Genomic DNA, 6,000 nt, shown 5'->3' on the forward strand with positions numbered 1-6,000 from the left:
TCATTAGTCAAACATTTTCTTCATGCTTCTAGGGTTTATTGAGTCAAAAGAATATTTGTCATAAGTCAAATTTAGAAAATATGTCTTCCGGATTAGTCACATTATTAGGATTTGGTCGACGTTTCGAACCAACTAATGTGGTTCATCCTCAGGACAAGGTGAGAAATCAATCGATCTGTGGGAATAAATAGCATGGATGCATCATTGCCCAGAGTTAGTTGTTACAAATTAGCTGAGGTAAATTAGTTACTAAGGTAAGAAAAATATTATTATTATTATTTTTAGTTTTTTTTGGTAAAGAGATTGTGTGTTAAAATATTAAAATATTATGAATTTAGTTAAAAACTAGCTGTTAGGAATAACTAAATCTAGATATTCTATTTTAAGGAATTTAATAATTATTTATATAATATTATTTGTTATGGGAGGACCTATTCCATTAAATAGCTATGTTGACTTATACAAAATAATAATAATAATAATAATAATAAATAAATATTTAAATCATCTTATTGTTCCCAAACAAGGAGAACATATATTAACTAAATTAATAAAAAATAGATGGTAGTGAATGGGAAAACAAAAAATAATAATTAATGTCTTTATATATATATATATATATATATATATATATATATATATATAGGAATTATGTTAGAAAATTATATATTACGGAGCAATGGAACACATAAAATATTGCATAAATATAAACACAAAAAACGCATAAGACAAGAAAGACACAGATACATGTGGTTCACCCAGTTTGGGCTACGTCCACCCTGAATAGCTAGTCTTTCCTTTCTATTATCTAGCAAAAATGAAGAGACACAACCTACAACAGATCCGCTGTAATATCCTTTGTTTTCTCTCACAGTCTCGCCTCTCTATTTCTCGCTCAGAGAATACACATCTATATCACAGCGTCAAATACAATGCCCTCATACAAAGAGAGGGGTTGCCTTCTAGGGCAAAAAACCCTAAACTAAACATAAGTTCTACCGTCAGATCATCCGCCTAATGAACGACCCAGATTGACTAGAAATTACTATACTTTTACAAGGAAATTTTACATCTATTTTTGGCTTCGGAGGCGCTGCCCCCGAACCCCGGGGGGGACAAGTCCCCCCTGCGTGGAGGGGTGTACAAACTTCCTGGGTATACATCCGGCTGAAACAAAGACCTCTGAACAATCATGCTCCACACACAACAATCTCCCACTTGGAAAATGATTGTAGCAACTCCACTGCTGCTTCATTTGCTGGACAATGACTCCTCTTTGGACCTGGCTGTTTCTCATCTTCATCATCATCCTTGAAGACCAATTGAAACTGAGCATATTCTTAGTTTCTCCCTGGTTACAACTTTTGTTAGCATATCTGCAGGATTCTGGCTAGTGTGTATCTTTTCCAGCTTCAACTCTCCATCTTCCAACACTGATTGTATGAAATGGTACTTGAGCTGTATGTGTTTAGTCCTGGAATGAAACGTTGAGTTCTTTGCAAGATGAATGGCACTTTGGCTATCACTGTATAACGTGCCCATATCATGCTCCTTACCCAATTCACCCATAAACCTTTGTAACCAAATCATTTATTTACTAGCCTTTATAGCAGCAACATACTCTGCTTCTGTTGTTGATAGTGTAACAACACTTTGGATTTTTGAAACCCAACTGACAGTTGTTCCACCAACAGCAAATACATATCTTGTAGTGCTCCTCATGTTACCTCTGTCACCTACCATATCTGCATCAACATATCCCTGTAGAGAAATGTTTGAACCACCAAAGCATAATGCTTGATTTGTGGTACCTTTCAAATATTGAGAATCCATTTCATTGTCATCCAATGTTCATTTCTTGTATTGTTCATGTACCTGCTTACAACTCCCACTGCATGTGCAATATCAGGCTTTGTGCAGACCATTGCATACATTAAGCTTCCAACTGTTGATGCATATGGAACTTTAGACATATAATCCATGTCTTCTTGGGTCTTTGGGCACATTTCCTTACTAAGTTTGAAATGGCTAGCAAAAAGTGTACTAACTGGTTTTGCATTGTGCATATTAAATCTTTTCAACACCTTTTGTATGTACTCATTTTGAGACAATGTTATTTTGCGATTTTTCCTGTCTCTAGTGATTCTCATACCAAGGATTTGATTTGCAGCTCCCAAATCCTTCATTGCAAATGAATTTGCCAATTTTCTTTTGAGCACATTTATTTCCTGCATGTTAGACCCTGCAACAAGCATGTCATCTACATACAATAACAATATAATATAGTTGCCATCATTTTTCTTTTTTAGATAAACACAATGATCAGAGTGACATCTAATATAACCTTGTTCAGACATAAACTTGTCAAATTTTAGATACCACTGCCTTGGAGCCTGTTTTAAGCCATACAAGCTCTTCTTCAACCTACACACTAGTTTCTCCATCCCTTTTACCTCATATCCTTGTGGCTACTGCATATATATCTCTTCCTCCAAATCCCCATGGAGAAAGGCTGTCTTTACATCTAACTGCTCAAGATGCAAATCTTTAGCTGCTACTACACTTAGAATAGTTCTGATTGAAGTCATTTTAACAACAGGAGAAAATATTTCATCAAAATCAATACCTTTCTTCTGTGCAAACCCCTTCACCACAAGTCTAACTTTGTACCTCTGTTTTCTACCATCTTCTTCCTTCAACGTGTAAACCCATTTATTCTGCAATGTAGTTTTACCTGCAGGCAACTTGACGAAGTCCCAAGTCTGGTTATGCATTAAGGAGTCCATCTCTTCTTCCATGGCTAGCTCCCACTTCTTCCTGCTTTCAACCTGCATTGCTTCTTCATAACATTCGGGTTCACCAGAATCAGTCAACAATAAATAATATAATGAAGGAGAGTATCGTTCAGGGGGTCTACTTATCCTGGTAGATCTTCTAACACCACTTTCAGGTGTTTGGGGTGCCTATTGCTGTTGTGGTGGTTGCTATTGTTGTGGTTGTTGATTATTATTATTTTCAGGCACCTTTGCTTTTTCAGTAATTTCATCAATAACTGCGTATTCCTTGTTTTCTTTTCCCTGTTTCTTTTCCTGCAACTGATTTTTATACAAGACTTTTTCATTGAATATTACATCTCTGCTTTTAATGATTTTGTGATTTTCGTAATCATATAAGCGATAACCAAAATCATTAACACCATATCCAATAAAGGTACATTTCTTTGACTTTGCCTCAAGCTTTGTTCTATTTTCTTTATCAATATGGACAAAGGCCTCACAACCAAAAGGCTTTAAAAAAGAGTAGTTTTACCTTTTTTCTTGTCCATGCTTCCTCTAGAACACCATCATCCAAGGAACTTGAAGGCCTTACATTTATTAGATAAACAACAGTATCTACAGCATTTGCCCAAAACTGTAAAGGCAATCCTGCATGCAATCTCATGCACTTTGCACGCTCCATGATTGTTCTGTTCATCCTTTCTGACACAACATTTTCTTGTGGTGTTCTTAGAACTGTCTTCTCTCTGCGAATTCCATGCTCTGAACAGTACCTATCAAACTCTTTGCTGCAATATTCACCTCCATTGTCTGATCTAAGACACTTCAATTTCTTTCCTGTCTCAATCTCAACCAAAGCTTTCCATTTCTTGAAAGTATCAAATACATCAGACTTATTCTTAATACAATAAATCCAAGTTTTTCTAGTTGCATCATCAATAAAAGTAACATAATGATGAGAGCCTCCGAGAGATGATACCTGAGCAGGTCCCCATACATCTGTATGCACAAGCTCTAATTTTTCACTCTTCTTTTCTTTCCCAACTCTGAGAAATCTGACTCTCTTTTGTTTTCCATAAATGAAATTCTCACAGAAGTCCAAATCAACATTCTTCAAACCCGGCAGCAAGTTCCTTGAGTGAAGAATCTTCATCCCCTTTTCACTCATGTGTCCGAGCCTATAATGCCATAATGCTGCATCTGCTCCTTTGGAAGTTAAAGCATTAACAGAGTTAGAAATACCATTGCATAAATACAATGTACCAACCTTTTCACCTTTTTCTATTACTAGGGCTCCTTTGGTGACCTTTGAAGCTTTATCTGTGAAAGTTGTCACACAACCTTCACTGCCTAACTGCCCTGTTGAAATCAAATTTTTCTTCAGATCTGGAGCATGCCTTACCTCCTTTAGTAGCCATTGGTTTCCATTCTGCTGTTTTACAAGAACCTTACCCATTCCAACAATTTTACAGGGTTTATCATCACCCAAACGAACTTGTCCAAAATCTCCTTGAACATAGTCATGAAATTATTTCTTATCAGGTGTGGCATGGAATGAGGCCCCTGAATCTACCACCCAGTAATCAGTGATATTTTCAAAAGAAAGAATCAAAGCATCTTGTAACACCTCACCTGTCACATTTGCTTCATGATTGTTTTCTTGATGTGCATCTCCTTCTTTTCCCTTCCGAGATCTACAGTGTTTCTTTAGGTGTCCTTTCTTTCTGCATTTCCAGCACACTATCCCCGATCTAGACTTGGATCTTCCTTTCGTTGATTTACTACGATATCCTGAGCTCTTTCCTCTTTCCATTTTTCTTCCCTTAGACTCTGCACTCAAAGCATTACCCGATGTCTCACCGAAGCTTTTCCGTCGCATTTCCTCGCTAAGGACAACACCGAAAACATCATCAAACTTTAAAGTACTAGATCCAGAGACAGAGTTATTAATGGCCATTACTAAACCATTCCAACTTTCTGGCAATGAACATAAGAATAACAGAGCTCTAACTTCATCTTCAAAGTTTACCCCTATAGAACTTAACTGACTTGTAACTGTATTAAAATAATTTAAATGATCTGCAGCAGATCCACCTTTCGACATCTTCAAATTAAATAACCATTTCATAAGAAATACCTTGTTTGAGGCTGAGGGTTTTTATATAGTTTCGACAACGCCTGAATCAAAACCTCTATCGTTGTTTCCTTCAAAATGTTGAAGGCGACTGACGCAGCGAGGCACAACCGTATTGTTCTGAGTGCCTTTCTATCGAGAAGGTTCCATTCTTCATCAGTCATAGCCTTCGGCTTTTTTGTTTTTCCGCTAAATGGTAGGTACAGATCTTTCTAATACAAATAATATTCCATCTGCATCTTCCATAACGAGAAGTTTTGGCCGTTAAATTTCTCGACCCTAAACTTACCATCTTCCGCCATTGCTCCCACTCGAACGATGAACCCTTCTTTCCTGCGAGTTTATCAGCCAAATAGACCTTCGGCTCTAATACCAGTTGTTAGAAAATTATATATTACGGAACAATGGAACACATAAAATATTACAGAAATATAAACACAAAAAACGCATAAGACAAGAGAGACACAAATATACGTGGTTCACCCAGTTTGGGCTATGTCCACCCCGAACAGCTAGTCCTTCCTTTCTATTATCCAGCAAAAATGAAGAGACACAACTTACAACAGATCCGCTGTAATATCGTCTGTTTTCTCTCACAGTCTCGCCTCTCTATTTCTCGCTCAAAGAATACACATCTATATCACAGCCTCAAATACAATGCCCTCATACAAAGAGATGGGTTGCCTTCTAGGGCAAAAAAACTAAACTAAACATAAGTTCTACCGTTAGATCATCCGCCTAATGAATGGCCCAGATTGACCAGAAATTACTATACTTTTACAAGGCAATTTTACATCTATTTTTTGGCTTCGGGGGCGTTTCCCCCGAGCCCCCACCGGGGGACCGCTGGCCCCCGAACCCCCCAGCCTCGGGGGCATCGGCCCCCCGCGGGGGGGACAAGTCCCCTCCACACCCCCCCACGTGGAGGGGTGTACAAACTTCCTGGGGTATACATCCGGCTGAAACAAATACCTCTGAACAATCATGCTCCACACACAACAAATTAGATATAAATAAAGAGGAGAAAGGAGAAGAAAGGGAGGAGGAATCATGACGAGAGAGCCATAATCTAACTCTTACTCAATTTCC

Source organism: Pinus tabuliformis, chromosome Q, assembly GCF_031772625.1.
Source record: "Pinus tabuliformis cultivar Carrire ecotype Pingquan chromosome Q, CPIR1, whole genome shotgun sequence".
In the NCBI taxonomy this organism is placed as follows: Eukaryota; Viridiplantae; Streptophyta; class Pinopsida; order Pinales; family Pinaceae; genus Pinus; species Pinus tabuliformis.